Consider the following 18,790-nt stretch of genomic DNA (forward strand, 5'->3'; position numbering starts at 1 on the left):
AGGGAAAAAACTCTCTCTCCCTCTGTCCCTTATTCTCTAAGATACAAGAGTGGCTGGCTCTCCCTTTGCTTCAGTCCAAAAAAATGTTTTCCCTCTTTTTCACTCCCTCTGCCAGATGCGAGCCTGCAGCCAGTTGTACTTCCGCTCTCCTCTTTTCTCTCTCTCTCCTGCTCTCACCCACCACACAATCTTCATCATATAGATTTCTCATCCCCATCTGTCAAGATTTTTTTTTTTTTTTTCATTCTAGCACTGTCTCCATCACTCTCTCCCACACTTCTCCCTCTCTTCTACCCTCCCATCTTCTCCCCCTCTCTGGAGACTTGTTGTCCATTAGTAAGAAACTGGGGTCGTGGGCAGAGGACTGAGCTGTGGGTGGGTAGAGACAGTCCTTACACTGATACCACTTCCTGCCAAAGCTGTGTTGTCTCTGCAGACATGGGTATGGAAATATGCTGATGAAAACAGCCCAAAACAACATAATGCAAATATAGAATGACTACTGAAATACCTAAAATATATCTTCATATTCAAATGTCTTCTCACACCACATTGAATGCACTTTACGTGAAGTGCTCTGTGGTTCATTGTATTCAGTGTACAGAAGTAATTTGTCTCTTCCACAAAAGCAGCACATCCATCTATTACTCACCAGACAGGAAATACAAATTTCCTCGCCGTTTCCATCTACTGTACGTGTGCGCACACACCAATAGAAAACATAAACACTGCAATCATACCATCGCTAATGCGTTTCACATGTGGCCAGGCACACAAAACACATCAACCAAACCACACTAACAAATCCAACAGTAATAAATTATTCCTACAAGACGAAAACACATAGACTAACCACAAAGGCTCGGCTCAGTCTATCCACCTACATCTCCCATGTAAAACACACAAAAACACATATCTGTGCACCAGCACGTAGAAATGCCAGTGCAGCAAACAAACAGCCATGAAATATCAAGGTCCTGATCCAGGAGAACTGGTCAGTTATGACTGGGATTACAGACACTCTGTGGATTTGCTGCGGCTATTTGCATCTTTCCATTTACATGATCACAAGTGCTGCTGTGCATTAGCATTATCCGACGGCATGGTGACATAACCACATGAAAAAAACCTGGGATGCAGATAGCAAATCCCCCTACAGCTGCTCACAGTCGCACTGACATAGAAACACACTTACAGTATGGCTATTAAGTAAATGATTAGCGATTCGATCTTCTAGTATTGCAGTTTTACATACTATACACATTACTTAGTCCATGTTTACTGCTGATGTGTTCTAGGTTCTCTGAAAATTAAAGCCTTAAGTAAGCTATGGCCATGTAGCGTCGCATCAGGCTGTCAGCTGTAAGTTCACTTCCACTTCCTCCCTCCGCCTGGCACTGCAGAAATAGGGGGCCAGCTACTGATAGACCCCCCGAGGAGTGAGGCAGACGGACAGACACAGGGAGGAAGGATACAGGATAAGAGCAGAAAAAAAGGCACAAGAGAGACAAAGACCATAAACAAACACCCAACAATTGAGAATGTAAGATCAGTATAAGAATAAGACAAATAGAAGAGGGCAGAGAGGACCATATTCACTGTGTAATCTGAAATTCAAGACTATAACTGAGCTGGTCAGAGAGGGAAAACAAAGGAAAGAGCAAGGTTTAAGTCAGATAAAGAAAAGATCACGAAAGAACGGACGGTCCATTTAAGAGTGGAAGGAGAGAGTGGGGAGGGCAGAGAAGGAGTGTGTCACTGTGGTTTAACCTCTCCAACTGCGCCAGAAGGCCTCACTGATAGCACAGCTAAATATAATGTGCTGGAAACATGGACAATGACAGCTATAAATTTGAACTAACACCACATAAATTCACTCACATGCGCAAATACAAGCACAAGTGTGGTACAGTCTTCAATGATAAGGTCATTTTTCTATTATTTTAGTCACTTTAATCCATTTATCAAGAAAATATACCAAAAATTCTGATTTATGCTTCTCAGTTGTGAGGATTTGCTGCTCCTCTCTATTCTACGTCAGTGTAGTTTTAATGTATTTTCTGCTTTTGGACTGTTACACAAAAACAAGCTTTCTGAAAGCTTCACCTTGGGCTCTAGGGAAGTCATGATGGGTATTTTTTTGCTGTTTTTTGGCAATTACCAAAAAATGATGAATCAAAATGATCTTTTGTTGCAGATAGATGCTGCTTAGTGGCTGAGCTGACAGGGATTTTAGGGACCTAACGCTAAGACCTGTACAATCTCAAGACACGGTGTGGTACATGGAAACATTTGCTCCAGAAATTCCCTGCTCAACAGGCTACAAAACATAAACAACAACAACAAAAACAACAACTGCTGCTTTACATGCAGGGTCAGACAGACAGACAAGCCTGTGTTTTTCTTTGGCACAAAAGCTCATCTGTGGGCCCCTAACTCCCCCTCCCTCTTAATTCTTCCTGCCAGGCATGAACTGCCTCACTCCTCATTTCTTTCAATGCCCCTGGCCCTTGTCTAATTCTCCCAATATTTTCCTCTCTCTCCCTCTCTCTCTATCATAGCACGCTCCTCACTCTCTTACAGCTGTCTCATCCCGCAGTAGTTCCTAACTTCGCAGCCCAGCCCTTGTCATACTAGCAGACTGTCTGCTGGTGATATTAGCATACATCTGATCCCTGCTCCCCTGCTACAAGGCTTGTCAGCATCAGCACAACTGTATACACACATTCAGACATCCAATACAGCTGTCCTGTCCTCCCAGCCAAACTTGACGCAACAGCACAAACAAACAGCTACAACTCAGACAGATAGAGACTATACGCAAATATGTCCCAAAACACTCAACAGGAGAGGGTATTAAACGCAGAAGGGGGCGTGAATGCACACAAAACACACACTGGTTAAATCTCCTCTTTAAGGGAGAGGATTTGGGACATGGGTCTTCAAACCCAGCTGCTAATCGTTCACCTGAATGAGCCTCCAACTGCTAGTGTAACTGGTCTGACATAAATGGTATGTGTGTTTTCTCTCATTTCAAGAAATGGGTACACCCTTCATCTTTCAATACCGAAGGGCTGCATAGCATTTGAAGAGTATTTTCACACCTCTGCAAGTTTTACAAGCAAAACTAAAACTACATTTGTCTGTGTTAATATACATATGCTCATGTCTTGGTGCATTAGTTGTAAGCTGAAAATTACTTCCAGCACATCCTCTCTGTTTACAAATAAAATCAGACTGTGCATAATAGATTTCCTCAATAAAAGAGCCCATAAACCAGAGAAGCAGTAGATGAAGGAAAAGTACAACTGAGCAGTTGCTGAACAGAACTTTGTCCTCTTTATTTCCTGAACAACTACTGAAGATGACTGTGCAGTCTGACCTCTCGGTAGAAAGGCTTCATGCGGCAAGAAAATGTCTTGAGAAAACAAATATTATAGTTCTACATTTCTCAGATTTTCAATAACTCGACTCAGTGACTCAAGCCTATTCAAAACCACAATTCCCCTCCCAGGAAGGGAAAGCCATCAACATAAAATACTGTGATTTGTGAGTGACAGATCAACTGCTGACATTACCTTCAATTTAATTGTCATTATTAACCCATTTTCAGTGGAGCGCTCATCCTTAGCTAGAGTGAGTTGCTAATAGATGTGCTGGGTGTGTTTTCCAGATGGTGAATCGAGACGGGAAAAGCTGTGCACACTCGGAGAGCAATGCTGCTGCCACAAGTTTAATTTTTATCGCTTTATCTACTGCTGCGAAGATGGTGACGGCCAGACTAAACTCACGGCACAGTCTTGATTACGACAATTACTTGATTGCAACCACACAGCTTCCACAGCTTTGCCTTATTATGACAAAGTTTCCATTGTGCTATCACCTGTATCTTTTACGTCCCTTGCTGCCTGCTTTGGATGGGTAGCGGAAGGACAGGGGTAAAAGGGGCCAGTGCAAAATGGCTGCTGGGAGATGTGATTTCAAGGTACCTCAGTAGCTAGAAACATTCTTTATTTGGCCTCAATACACTCCCAAAATAAATAAAATATATAAATGATTTAGAACAATCAGCCACAGCCTTTATCCTAGGTGTTTATTGTTATAAAATATATCAAATGTAGAGCCATTAATAAACTGCAGCACCTGCAGTCCAGATACAATACACCAAATACACAGGATTCAGAAATATGTAGCAGCCAAGACTTTTACATTTGAATATTTTCCACTCAAAAGTTAAAGCAACCCAGTCCTCTTCCTTCTGATCAGTGCTCAGAATTTAAGGATAATGCTGCTAAACTCCTTCCATCTGGACTCTGAACCTGCAGGCTTTGTATATAATCAGGTGCTATGATCTCTACTGGGAGATCTTACATCAACCAGAGATCACCCAAACTGTTACTAGGTGACAGATGGTCTTCGCACACACACAAAAGCAGCCACCCAACACCTACACCATATGCTCTGACGTAGATACAGCACGTTCACATCTCACACATACACATGCCCTCTAACTCGCCTGCTCTCTGCTTGAATAGCAAAAGTTTAAATAAATTGTGTTTTTTTTAAACAGTTTTTTCTTCTCTCTCCTCTCTGCCAAGAGAAATGTTCACGCGCTGCTGAATCTTGAGACCAATTAAATCTGAAAATGACAGAAATGAAGGAACACGGATGGGCCGAGAGGGAAATGGAAGATAATATAAACCAATTTGGAAAAGTGTAAGCTCAGAAACATAAAGTATTGGCTGCAAAAACTCTGTAATGCCGGCATCTACGGTATATCACTGCGAGGCTGTGAGGGCCAAGCTGTATGTGGTCTGTTCTTGTCATGTTCTCATGTGTCCAGCCTACGTGCTAATGGGCTGGCCTGGGCAGCGGCATGTTCATAGCATCATCGCACCCTGCCAGTAGCGCAAGACAAGACAAACTAGTCAATAAGTGCCACTTCCACTCAAATCTCAAGTCAATCCTCTCAATCCCTCCCTGCTCTGTGGAAGGCTAATAAAGCAACCAGCAGTAATAAAAGGTACGCCTGGACATTGCACAGCCAACTGGTTTTGACAGGCTATCTGATAGGTAAAGGCACAACCCAGATACAAACAATAGCTGTGGACAGAACATCCCAATACTGGCTTTGTTTGCGCAATTATTTTGTCATTGAATTGGACACTTTTTGTACCCACAAACTGATCGACTGAGCTAGCGATGGTGGTGGAAAGACACAGTGTGATAATAAAATGGATTTGAAAACTACAAATGGCTTTTGAAGGCTTGCATTGTTTGTAGACACCAGGAGAGAAATCGTGTTTTTCATTTTGAGGGGCTCAAAGAAAACTAAATTATTTTCCATCAGTAAATGCAACCTTTCAAACAAACCTGGGTGTCCCACCACAGTGTAAAAGAGATATGAAATAAAACCAAACAAAAGAGGGAAAGTTTGTTGAGATAGATAGAAGAGTGAGTGAAATCATAAAAAAGAGGCTATGAAAAATATTATGAGAGAAGAAGGAGACTTTCTAAGCAAAGTGAGGTGAGAAGGGGAGAGGGAGAAAGAGAGAGAGAGTTATCATTGGGGGAGGATATGAGGAGGTTAACACAAGCAGCTTCTGGTAAGTGCTTAGCACTTGCGGTTGGCTAATGGTACACAGACAGGGCTACTTTACGATCGCTCATCTGCACTTCTTACTGCCGCCCTGACAAGCCTCAACATGAAAGAAATAAGCCCCTTTTAAAGAGGACAGACAACCACTTTCCCTACTTCTTTGCCCTCCACCTTCCCCTCAGTTGTCCCCGCCGCCATTCAGTTTTTATGCTCCTGTCATTTTCCTCTTTCAATTGTTCTCTTGTCACTTTTTGCTCCATCTGTCATCTTGTCATCCATCTATGCTACTCACCATCTAAAAGCACAGTAGCATCACGCTGCATCATGTCCTAGGTACAGCATAACCTTACAGGGGGGGACAAGTGCTTGAGATATACGCACGCGCGCACACACACACACACACACACACACACACACACACACACACAAACCCTAAATCACCACTAAGGCAGCTAAAACAAAGGTACACAGCACACTAAAAGAAAGGATGACATGGGGGGTGAGATGGGGACAAAGAGCCCCAGAATGAAGTGGAGGACCGCTGCCAAAGACGGGTGAGTCACTGCAGAGAAAAAAGCTAATGATACAATTGAAAACACCTGAACCTGCCACAGTGTCAATTAAAGATAATGACTTTTTACTGGTTGCCACAGTAACCAACTGTTGGCACATAGGCAGATGGCTGCAGAGGCTCTTTTTTCCCCCGTAACGTTCCTCCCCTCCCTCCTTCCCTTCCTCTATCGCTTTCATTTTTTCCAAGAGCTTCACTCTCTCTTTCTGCCCCCCCACCAAAGTGCAATTCATGCGAGGGCAAAAGACAGCCAAACAAATAAACCATTTCCATGCTTTAATAACCCCTAACTAAAATAGCCTCTGCTTTGTCTCTTCGGTGACAAGGAATGAACCAGATTCAGGTGCAGAGATGAATAAATGAGATGGAAAACTGGTGAAGAGGGCTAACTACAGTATATCTCCTGCAGTCTAATGTAGCTGGTATGCTCTAACAGAGTTTACATATGTAAACACATCACCTTTTAGCACTCCTCTAACAGTGCTTGTGGGAGTGTCACCTCTGAGCTCCTTTTGCAGTCTGAGCAGAGGAAGCGGACAGGCTCTAGGGCAGCCAGTCCAGGGGTTACAGGGGTTATGCTTGGTCATCCATTTTAAATCAGTCTCCAGACAGACACTGGAGCGCCATTACAGCTCAAGATTTTTGCTCTCCTCTGCACTGATCTGCCTGCAGCTGCAGCAGTATTAGGGCCCAAGGCCGAGCTGTGCCTGCCGAGGCTCACTTAGTTGTGTCCACTGTCCAGTTGGTCCTGTCTACAAAACAGTCAGAGGAGTGAAACCTTCAGTGTCTGAAAAGAACATGTAAGACAAACTGTATAACTACAACATTATGGCACATGTAGCCAATCTACCCAGTGAGGTGCAGAAACTCATTTATAATTTACATGTTTTATTTTCATGTCTGTATGTTAATTATTGCCCTTGAGCCGGGGGGGCAGTTAGCGTAGCTAACATACTAGAAATAGGGGAAACAGCTAGCTTGGCTCACTCCAAAAGCCACAACTTATATTTTAACTTATATTTTTACATTTATGGCAATGGTATGATTTTCTGTATACACTAAACAAACAAGATACAATATGATAATTACAAACTTCAAGGGTGTCTAAGGGAATATTTTTGAACATTGGAAAGAGTCAGGCTGGCTGCTTCCCTGTGCTACCATCCTTTATGCTAATTTAAGTGAATTGCCCTCTGGCTTCAGCTCCATAGTTAGCGCACATAGCACACGAGAGGAGTATCAATCATCTCTCTGCACAACAGTGAGTAAGGGTAATTCCCAAAATGTCAAGCTATTCATTGAATATTGCATATATTTTATATTCCCTCCTGGGCTAGAGAGGGCTGTCCCCTTTCAGAAACCTTTGCCTGTGTTGAGAGTGGCAGCTGGAGGCCACCAGCAGTCTAGCAGTCTGGATCTGTTGAGGAAGGTTGTAGAGTAGATTATCAGACTAGAGGAGAAGTCTGAAGCTATACTCTACAAAGCTGTACGACACAGACGCAGCCATGTGGAAAATAAATCGATTTTGACTTCCATTGACCTCATCCTCCTCTTCATTTCCAACAAGTTACATATGTACTATATTATTTCTTCTTTAAACTAGTTTCTGTGCATTGTTCCCTGTACAGGCCCGGAGGAAGAAAGTGTCTCAGGAAAAGGCAGGGGGTGAGAACTCCACCATTCTCTCTGCTTAAACAGGAAAGGAACCAGGTTGGATTTTACAGCAGTTCTCCTGGCTCTAATCCAAGTGTTAACCCCCTGCCTCCCACCCCATGAACACACACACATGCACAGACTATTAAATTCCTATACTTAGCAATGATGCCAAGACTCCTTTCCACTACCCCCTCCTCTCTCCACCCATCCCTTCATTTCCCTCTGATTGGCACTGTTGCTCTACACTACCTCATATCCCTGGGATCTCGCATGAGCCCACTGGCCAATCACGTTGCCTGAAATGGTTCCAAATTCTCGAGGAAGGCAGAACAAGGATACCAGGATGAATAAGTGTGCAGTCATTCATGCTGTGTTTTGGTCTGATATTCCCTCTCCTCTAAAAAAAAATAAAAAAAATACACAGGTTAAACTGGACTCGAATTTTCTGGTAGTTCTTTGTTTTTAAACCAGGCTATTTAGAGATTATAAGAAGCATTTAAATAATAATAAAAAATTATATCACTTTGTAATGTGCTGTAATGATTATTAGTTCCAGATTAGACATAATTATATGTACGTGTTACCATATATTATTAAATATGATTACAGCTATGTTATACTGTGTTATCATTCATTGACTGTTTCCATACGGTTTCCTTATATCTTCTGAAAAACTACATTATTGTTATATTGCTATAAACAATTTAAGTATTATATTCCTCATAAATAGCAAGGTTAAAGTAAAGAGTTGCCGATTTAGTCAAAAACAGGGGCAAAAACAATCCTGTTTTCAAAGCTGAGAGGACACATGAGACTATCACGACTTGCAGAAATGAAACCAATTAATATGTTCCTGTCAAAACTTCCCATTCGCAGCACTGGACCAGCATTACTGCAGTCCTCTGCACCCGAGAGTGTTTCAGATGCAACACTATTCTCTTTTAGTGCTGACGTCATCTTAGATAACTCTCACCTCACAAAAGACACACAAATGCGCACACCCAGCTAGGCGTACCATCTTTAAGCCTTTCTAATCCTTGATCTCAGACAAAAAGGGGGGGGGTGCACATTCTGTCTCACACACTCCACCTGTCCCCTCCCCCCCCACCCTCGAAGATGCAAGTCTGTCTGTTGAGTGCAAGCTAAGGTCATTACTGTGATTGTCGTGTGTAGGTAAAGAGGGATTATTTTGCCAGCGTCCACTCCAACACACATCTGGGGACTTAAAGTCCTTTCTTTTGTATTTATCTCTCTCTTTCTCTCAATATCTCTCCAGCTCACTTTTCTTCTTTTTCTTCCTCTCCTGTCTCCATGGGGATTTGAGCAGAGAGGGGGTGGGGGGGGGTGAGAGGAGGAAGGGGAGGAGGTATGAGCCAGTCAACAAGTTTCAGTTTTTTGTTTTTTTTTTTCACATCAAGAGATAAAGGAAGTATGCGTGTGCTGTGCGTGCAAAGCCTCAACAGGCACAGTGACCAAATGACCTTGAGTGGGCTCATTCATAAAGCCAACCTACATAGCAGGGCGGCACAACTAAAAATCTAAACGTGATAAAATCTACTGAGCAGGGGGGGGAGGCGGAAAGACAGGAATAAACGAATTAAGCCAGATAAAGCCTTGTTTCTATTGCACTCTGGAGACTTGCTGCCATGGCAGTGGAAAGGGTAGGGAGGAAGAGAAACCTTTAGAAGGCACTTGGAAATGAAAGAAAGGGAAAGTGGCGAGTTGAGTCACAAACTGAAACCTGTTACTACAGCTATTCACAACTTTATCACAGGGCTCTTTCAGATTAGCCAATACAGCAGCTGGAAACATTCCCCAAACTTTTCAATTTATAAGCCACACTGATTTAAAGAAATGTACCTACATATTAATTCAGAGCACTCGATAACCTTTAAAATCCTTCAGTGGCTGCGGCGCATGGCCATAGCAGCAGACTGCTCCTGGCTCCCATCCCACAATCCACTCTGATGTTTAGGTTTTTGAAGTGGAGCTCTTGCCTCAGTAGAAACAACCTATGATAGGAGCTAAATCAAACTCTTGGCACAATCAGAGGAGTATGATAATGAATGAGCAGAATTAAATGAGAAGAGTTTAAAGACAAATGACACACCGAGGAACGGCGAGTACAATTTAAACACCATCTGACATCATCCAGGCTGGTAAATATTGCCGTGTTAAAATAAATCTACTATTCTTTCTCAGCTGCCTATTAAACGCTATCCCTTCATCTCCCCATTAACTGGCCTGTCAGGCTGTCTGTTTGCTGGGCTGCTCTACACAATGACATGTTTACCTCCAGTCAGATTCCCATTTAGATCCCTGAAGAAGCAGAAGGAGGTGAGGGCATGTGTACGTGTCTGTGTCCAACAATAACGTTGAGCCCTGCTGTAATTTCGCCCTCACCTCCTGCATCTCTAAATGCTTTTCAAAATGAACAGTGGAGCGAGTTAGTTTAGTCTGACTCCTGTCTCACGCCAGAGAATGAACACTGAAAATGAAATAACGAAAATGAATAATGTAATGAGAGCAACAGCGGTGTAAGTGGGTAAGTACTGTTATGTGAAAGGTAGTTGTGGTGCATACACACACAGGGTATATTCAAACCATGCAAATTACCCTGCTCCACATCTACTGAACAATCCTGCACCTGTTCCGGGGACACCAGTAAATTCAAATCCAAGGATGTAAACAGGATGTTGAGGGACCTGGAGCATGGTGAGACCTTTCAGCATGAGCACACAAAATCCTGGGATTTGGTGTTGTAGGGATTCAGTGGTACAGTGCAAAACCAGCAGGATATCTCAGTTGCTTTCAGTCATGTTTGATGAGCTCTCGCTATCTTTGTTTCGCAAAATCAACAAGGTAAAGATGCACAGTGATAGAGATATACAATTAAAGCCTAGCTGACTTCCACAGTTTGAACTGCAGGTTGCAGCACCGAGCACTATACATTATAAACCAAGTGATCAAGGTGCAGATAAGTCTGCATCATGGCATCCACCATTAAAACTTTTGAGGTCTATGCTGGTCAGTAACATCTATATCTCAGCAAGACAAAAGAATAATAAAAACTCTTTAAGCTGTGGGGCATGAATCTAGGGAAACAAGGAGTCTCACTACACAGGAAGAGACTTCAACCCTACACAACAACATTTAAAACATGCCCACCACTGCTCCTGGACACTCAGAGTGATGTCTCCCAGACGGTAAACCAAAGCATTTATGCACAGCCATGCTGTACTTTAATTGACTCTCCTTGAAATTAAACCTCATTACCGGAACACAGTCTCCTACAGCACTGTCAGTATATACCTCAGCAAGCATCCACTGAAAATGCTGCCATCTGTCTGTGCTTCATAGTGTCCTGAATACAACAGCTCTGAATAGAATACCTTTGGTCAAAATAGGGACATATCACTCTTAGAAGGTACCCCATTAACTTCCTGCATCCCAGAACGACTTGCTTCCACACCCACTAAACACAAATCAAAATCTTATCTACATAAAGCACAGATGAAGGCTTAAATTCTCCACTCTGTGCGTAAAAGCGTGTGTAATGTGGTGTGTGTAGTGCACATACTCTCCACATCTTCAAAGAGAGATCCCAGTGGGACCAAAATATCCATGTGCAGCCCAGCAGGAGAAAAAAAACCTCCACACAGAGCTATGGGTTTTCTAATATCACACACTTTCTGTAAACCATACAGCCAGTCTACTGGAAAGCTAATTTATGCACACACGTCACAGAATCATGAATGTGTCTGCAGGCGAATTATTCAGCTTCTGCTTTGACAGCATTTTCTCAGAGCCCACTACTCACACACTGACATATCCACATGCCGGCACAAGAGAAATCCTCCCTTGCCGGCTGCAAGCCAAAAGACACACACACATTCATGTAATTATCCATACAAAGCATGCCCACGGTGCAATCACACATCCACACAGGTGCATGTCTACATGTTGACAACGTTGAGTTCTACGCATTGCTTACACACATCACCCACGTCCTCCATGTTAACACCTTGTTCACACGCATATGGCACGTGAACATCTTAACACCTTCACACATAAGGATTGTTTAATTCGAGTCACATTAACACAGAACCCACCCACGCTCACTCTCTCTATGCAGACACACCAAACATGCAGCGCTAGTGGTATAATAGGAGAACATGCAGCATAAAGACAGCACAAAGAGCTGGACCTGACTAGTGACAACACTCCCATTCATCACCATGCCCCTGGAGACTCTACATCCCTTCACAGTGACAGCAGTCAGCAGAGCAAATACACACACACACACACACACACACACACACACACACACACACACACACACACACACACACACACAGTTGTCTTACTAAGAGCTCCAACGCACAGCACAACGGCCCATGTCAGCATCGCCACCAATCGAACAGGGTTGCTTGTGTGTTTGTGTGTGTGTGTACGCACTTGTATCCACATATATTATTCATCTGCATGCGAGCACATGAACGAAGTGTCTCTGGTAGGAGAGATAAGGGGCTTCTTTATTTCAGTCTTTTGCTGGTGTGTGAATGAATGTGTGTGTGTGTGTGTGTGTAGGCTCTCTCAATCGTGTATTAAACAGACCATTTGTAAAAGGGAGGAGTGGAAACGTATAGAGATACCAAGAAAGGAAGCAAGAGGGTTTCCAGGACATGGAAAAAGAAGAGGCGTCAGAAAAGAGGGATCAATTATTGGACAGAGGAATGAGAGAAAGTGACAAGAGAAAAGGCGATGAAAGAGGAAGTGTGGCTCGGAGATGGCAAAGAAGGAGCTCTAGGGGGCTTATCGTCGTCATATTTTCATTTTAGTGTACAACCTTGAATTTATCAAGAGAGATTTGCAGAATTCAGACACACACAGTACAAGAAAACATTGCAGATCCACCCTCCCCATTCTAGCCCACAGTACTCAGCATTCATCCACCCCATCAGCACTAACAAGCCAATACTGTCAACACTCACAGTGGGCTTTATTCCATCTACAACGCAGTCTGCTTCCACAAAACCAAACATACACGCTGGCACAGGCATACAGAATTACACACATACCCTCACACAATAACAACTCAAGAAGAAAGGCCTGGAAAGCACAAAAATCATTCTTTTTCATACTGAAATGAATATATATATATATATATATATATATATAGCCCACATTTTCTGGGCTCTCTCAACATCCTCCATCTCTCTTGCCAGATAAACAGAGTCAAGTCATAAACTGGGCAGCAGACACAGGATGTGATGAGCTAGTTTAGGAGAGCAGGTGAGAATTTGTGTTTGAAGCTGTAGTGAAGGTGCTGAGGAGTGTCAGGGCCTGCATTTGTGTGTCTGCGTGTTTGTGAGGGGTGGTTTAAAGTTTCATCTGGAGTCCTGTAGGGACAATATGGCAGGACTGAAAGATTAATTGATTTCATATTGAAATTGTGAAAGGCTGCAATTTTTAAATCACAACAGCCAAAATTTTAATTATAACTTGCATAATTAACAGTGTATTAATAACTGTTGATTTCTCCGGCAAATTTACTCAGCTGTAGCTAATTAATGTTAATTAGGCTAGCCTTCAATAGACTGTCGCATTAATAGGCTCTCTACATGGCTGGATCTATACTTTTTACTAGGTTGTTGAAGAAGAAACACCACTCTGTATAATTTTGATGATAAAAAAAAATCTTTCTTATTCTTATTATTATTTTGTTTGTGCTTAAGTGTTTTCATTTCAACATTTTGTTGATCTCATACAGGTAGCTGGCAGCTAACAGCTAGCTGGACAATTAAGTATAAATGACAGACAACTAGTAAAAACAGGAATGTGCTGCAGTTTTTCAGCATATTAAACCATGTTTTAAAGCTCATCAGTTTAAAAGCTCTTCAGGATTCAAAGCTGTCAATTGTAGCACTGAGGGTAGTCTGTTATTACCGTGACTGGCCAAATACGCAGCTGTTTAATTTGAATATTACTGAGTAATGTCAGGTATAGCACTTACATTGTTTTATTTCATTCTATTCATGTACAAAACAACATATATTTGTGCTAATATGAGGTACAATTATTATTGGTCAATATTTTGTAGATAAGGCCTATAGTTTAATTTACAGAAAATGATGGCAATTTTAAAAAGTCACAATTGCAATATTGGTCTGAAAAATAGTTTGCTTTTTTTTAATCATATCATCCGGCCCTGCAATATGGTCACTATTCTATACTATTCTGGCTCTTCAGTGACCACACCCACAAGCCACAGTACCTGCAGTGTTGTTATCAGAACATTCAATCTGACTCCTAACAGAGCTCAATGCTCCTGTTCCCACAGATTTATTGAAGAGCAACGTTTGGTGTATATACGTGCAGACACTGAAGGAGAGGCTACAGCACAGAGCTCCTTCCATATTTTACAAGAAAAGCTATTAAAGCCCATCATGCATGTATTAAAGTGGTGCAGTGCAGGGATTCAGATTTGTCGTGTCTGAGTATTAACATGTTTCAAGCAAAGAATCTCAGGCTGCTATCTTATGGGCTGAAACAAAAATGGCATATACTAACTGTATGCATAATAATGTGTATGCACAGTATGCACACACACACACACACACACTCACAAATACCCACAATAGAAAGTCGGTCAATGACTGGGAGGGGGCAGGCAGACTAGCAGGTGCTGTGTTGGTGGAAGATATGGCTTCTGTCCACCTCAGCATTTCTAAACACTCACAGTTATCTTTCCTCTCCACAGGAGGAGAGGTCATTTCTTTTTTTCCTTTTCTCCTCTGCATCATCGTCCTCTTCTCTCCTCAATTCTGCTTTCCCCCTCTGCTCCCACCTTTTCTCCCGTCTCATTTATCCACTCCCCACCTCTCCTTTTATATCCTTCCTCCTTTAGCTTTCTTTTTTTTTTAATAAGCATTCTCCTGCTTTTCCTTTCCCACTCCACCCCTCTCCTCTCCATCCCTTCCTTTCTCCCCTGCCACTCGTCATCTCCTGTGCTCTCGGTGGAACAGCCCATTCAGCAACAAAACAAAACACCCTACAGCATCACACACTGGCTAATCAAGCAAGACCAGAATGCAGCAGCTCTCAGATCCGCTAAGCAGCACCATGATACTGGGCAGCACTGGGACCCCTGACAGGGGGAAGGAGGGAAGGAAGAAGGAGGTTTGTCACCTAAGGGGGTGAGGCAGCAAGAGACAGAAAGCAGAATTTGAGGAGGTTTAGGGGAATAAATATGCACAGCACAATATTACCTGTTAAGTGTTAGCAGCTGATAAGAGCTAAAAGTAATTTTCATTCCAGGCCGCGTTTACAGGCGTCTCATCTAAATGAATGTAAATATACTCTAACAGATGTGAGACATAGTGAAGAGAATGGGTTTGACAGTACAAAAGGCCGTAAGGACTACAGGTAAAGGTGAGGCGGGAAGGAGGGCTAAAGGAGGGCATGGTGGAAAGGCAGAGGGATAATGGGGTGAGGAAAATTCTCTGACAGGCCATCACCAGTGAAGCAGCACATTCATGACGATGATGAAACCCAACAATGGTCAGCTGCAATCTCCTCCTGGACAGAGGATGAGCGTTTACAAGCTAGCGTGCCAGCCGCTCCTCTGTGAAGGAAAATAACTGCTGTTCGGCTTCAGGGAAAACTCAAAACATGACAAAGAAGCTAGTCCTGCAAGATGCGGAGATAGGAGAGCTATGTAAACACGCCACAGCAGCAACAGGGGGGCACATCAAGAGCTGGTACATGAACAAAGCGTACTGTAAGCTGGCAAAAAGTTGAGATCACTCATCCACCTACGGATAAATATTCATACACATGGCCGGGGCACAGATTTATCCCGTTGTGGGATTAAGGGAGAGAAGTGTGTTAGTGACATGAGAAACACATCCTCTTCTTACTGCAAGAGGGAGAGGGAACAAGGGCACAGAAGAATGTGGAAGCAGAGTTGCAGCAGAGATGGAAATGTGTTAAGATACAGCATACTCCGCCAAGTAACTTGTGATAACACTCACCACTTCCCCCAGGTTCTCAGTCTTGCTGCAACCTTTTGGATTTTGATCACAGCAAGCCATTAGTGCCCAACCTCAGAAAGTCCTCATTATATTGCGTTTTGTTTTATGTGTCATGCTGTTTGAGAAACTGTATCACAGAGGTGCAAGTTTAGATGTGAAGGATTATTTTTCTGTCACAATAACAGTGGATACCTAGCATGGACTGAAATAATGAGGTAGTGACCCCAAGCAACAGGTGTTTGATTACTGAACTGCTTTTTACATCCAGTATTTATCAATGGTATTGTATTAGTACCAGCTGACAAAGTGCACAATATAAAGCACAGGTATTAAAGGAATAGTTAGATGACAAACCAGCAGAGACCAGAGGACAGCCCCGAGTCAAAAAAGAGTATCACCTTAACCCCCCATCAAATTACAAATAGACATTCTTACACTTGAATATTTTTATGGATAAAATAAATGATAAATAGCATGTTAATTAGTGAGCTTTAAAGCTTTAGTAGGCAGATTTTCTCATTTTGGACAGAGCCAGGTGAGGTCCTGTTTCTACACTGATCAACTGCCAGCTGCAGCTTCATATCTAATGGACACAGAGGAGAGGGGGTCGATCTCCTCATCTTATTTTCCCAGGAAAGCACACTGGAATATTTCCTAAAATGTCAAACTGTTCCTTTAAAAGTCAAAATGTCACCTTTCTGAGTGAGTTTCCTTTTGAACTACTTAATTTTCAGGCCCCAACATGTTCATCAGCATTAAGATGGTAAACTCTGGGTACAGTTTAATAGTCCTGTATCTTGAGTATACTGATGTCCATATAATTACATCCGCTTCTGAAGTTCGTACATGCTACATTTTCTGATGATATGCTGGTTCTAAAGATGCACTGCTCTAAATAAACAATCACACAGCAAATTTTCTCATGAGAAGTGTAGAAACTATGAGCTGGAAATAATATAATTTTAGGTGGGTTGTAATGTACGCAGGACAGAATGTTTGGGTGTGATGGAAAACATTAACGCTGTTCAAAGGGAAAGAGTGGGATGATAAGGAGGAAGACAGGGCAGAGTGTGCTGCGAGGAGGAGAGAGTGTGATGGCAGGCAGCAGAGAGGAGAAGCGTAGTGATGAGACGGAGAGGCGCGAGTGATGGTGTGGAGTAGAGGAGAGTGTGATGGTAGGATGGGATTTGAGTCTTTTAACTTCATTAGTTCCGCCTCAGTCTGGGGTCTGTAGATTATGTCTAATTAAGCAGCTTAACATGGCTTAAAAAGCACCACACAGAAAGCACAAGAGCCTTATCTGTCAACCTGCTCAAACGATTCTCCGCTTCCGCTTTTCTTCCCGTGGCAGACTAACATAAATTCCCTTTGCATGGCCTTTATGCTAGAGAGATTAGAGGCTCTGACATCGGCGCAAGCTGGATAGCTAGCAGCCGCAGTGATAGCAGTGTGGGCTGTGGAAGACAGACAGAGAGAGAGAGAGAGAGAGAGCATGTGTGGCGAGCAGTGGGGAGGCGGGGGGGCAGGCAGATGCTTCCTTTCAGACTGCAGGGGGGAGAGAGTCAGTGAAGAAGGGTGGGGCTCACCAAACATGAGCTCTCCTGTCATTCTAATCATTATTGGTACACTAGCCAGAATTAGGCCATGCAGTCTGCTCATTATCAGAGAGTGTAACAAGACATCACAGACTGGGCAGCAGCATTACCAGCAGCAAGACCAGTGTGGTCCAGGTAAGGCTCTAAAATTAAAGGTGATTAGTTGCCTAACAGCTGTGGGGGCAATAAAATATTAAGTGGGTCAATATGCACACTAGCATTCCAGTTATGATCTGGATACGTAACGTCATATCCTGGTTTCAGATACCTGGATAAACCCGGATCCTGGCCTTGAAGAACCTGGATACACTAACTGTAGTGTGATAGAAATCAAGTCAATTTCACACAAACACCTTATCCAGGTTTCTGATCACGGTGATGTGTGCAGACACGTCCTCAACTGGGGTTATGTAGTGCTTACTAAGTAAAACAAAAAGATATGATGATAAGTGATGATGATGATGGTGACTAAAGCCAAAAAGATAGATCAGAACAAAATGTTTGAAACATCAGTACAAGACAAACTGCACTGCCTAAAATGATTAGAAACCCATCCCATGATATAATCTGTTAACAGGAACATGAATAATCAGGTTTTTCATGTTCCTAGTAAAAGTCTTATCTCGATTAAGATCAAAACCAGCATAAGAGTCAAAACTGGGATCCTGCTGTGCATGTAAACATACTCATTACAAAAAAGTTACAACACCAACAACAACCTTTACCAAACAAATATTTCAGCTGGGTTGGGTTACCAAAAATCTTATCACAACAGCACAGCAAAACGAAAAGTGTGTTTGTGTGTGTGGCTTTTCCACCTCTTCCTATCCACCACCTGTTAATTATCAAGCTTGAGTTCTGTCATGGCGACAGCAGCATTGTGTGACATCAGAAATGCCTGGCTGCCATATGTCACTGTAGAGCAACTACACACTGGCAGTTTTACGCAACTGAGGAGGAGTTAGCGGTAGCTGTAACACAACACAGGAGGTCACAGAGAGTTTGGCTCGACTCGGCTTTCCATGCCAGGCAACGTTCCCCACCTCAGGGGAGTGTGCGCTCAGACAGTGAGTTACGCATAGATGAAAACACTCCCTTCTTTTTCAGTATCTATCTCACTCCTTGATCTTCTTTATTTCTAGTCTGGCTAAGTTTTATCTTTTGTAACAGAGGTATGCAAAACTAAAACCACATGAAAAAAAACAAATTCCCTCTAATCCACGTACGCCGTCCCCCAGGTATCGAGGCCGGATGTACAGTATTGTATCTTGTGTGATTTCAGACTGGGCAAGGCAAAATGGCTGCCCTCAAAAAACAGGTCCATCTTGTTAAC

The 18,790-nt window shown here is 42.8% G+C and overlaps 1 protein-coding gene across 1 annotated transcript in view; it reads right to left on the reverse strand.

Annotated features, from left to right (window-relative positions):
- The window catches only part of arhgap35a (Rho GTPase activating protein 35a), a 61,098-nt gene that overhangs the window by 29,140 nt on the left and 13,168 nt on the right, over positions 1–18,790 (reverse strand). Inside the window, 1 exon segment of the mRNA XM_018702053.2 lies at positions 8,076–8,223. The gene's annotated coding sequence lies outside the window, so the exon portion shown is untranslated.

This window comes from Lates calcarifer, linkage group LG21, assembly GCF_001640805.2.
Source record: "Lates calcarifer isolate ASB-BC8 linkage group LG21, TLL_Latcal_v3, whole genome shotgun sequence".
Lineage (NCBI taxonomy): Eukaryota > Metazoa > Chordata > Actinopteri > Centropomidae > Lates > Lates calcarifer.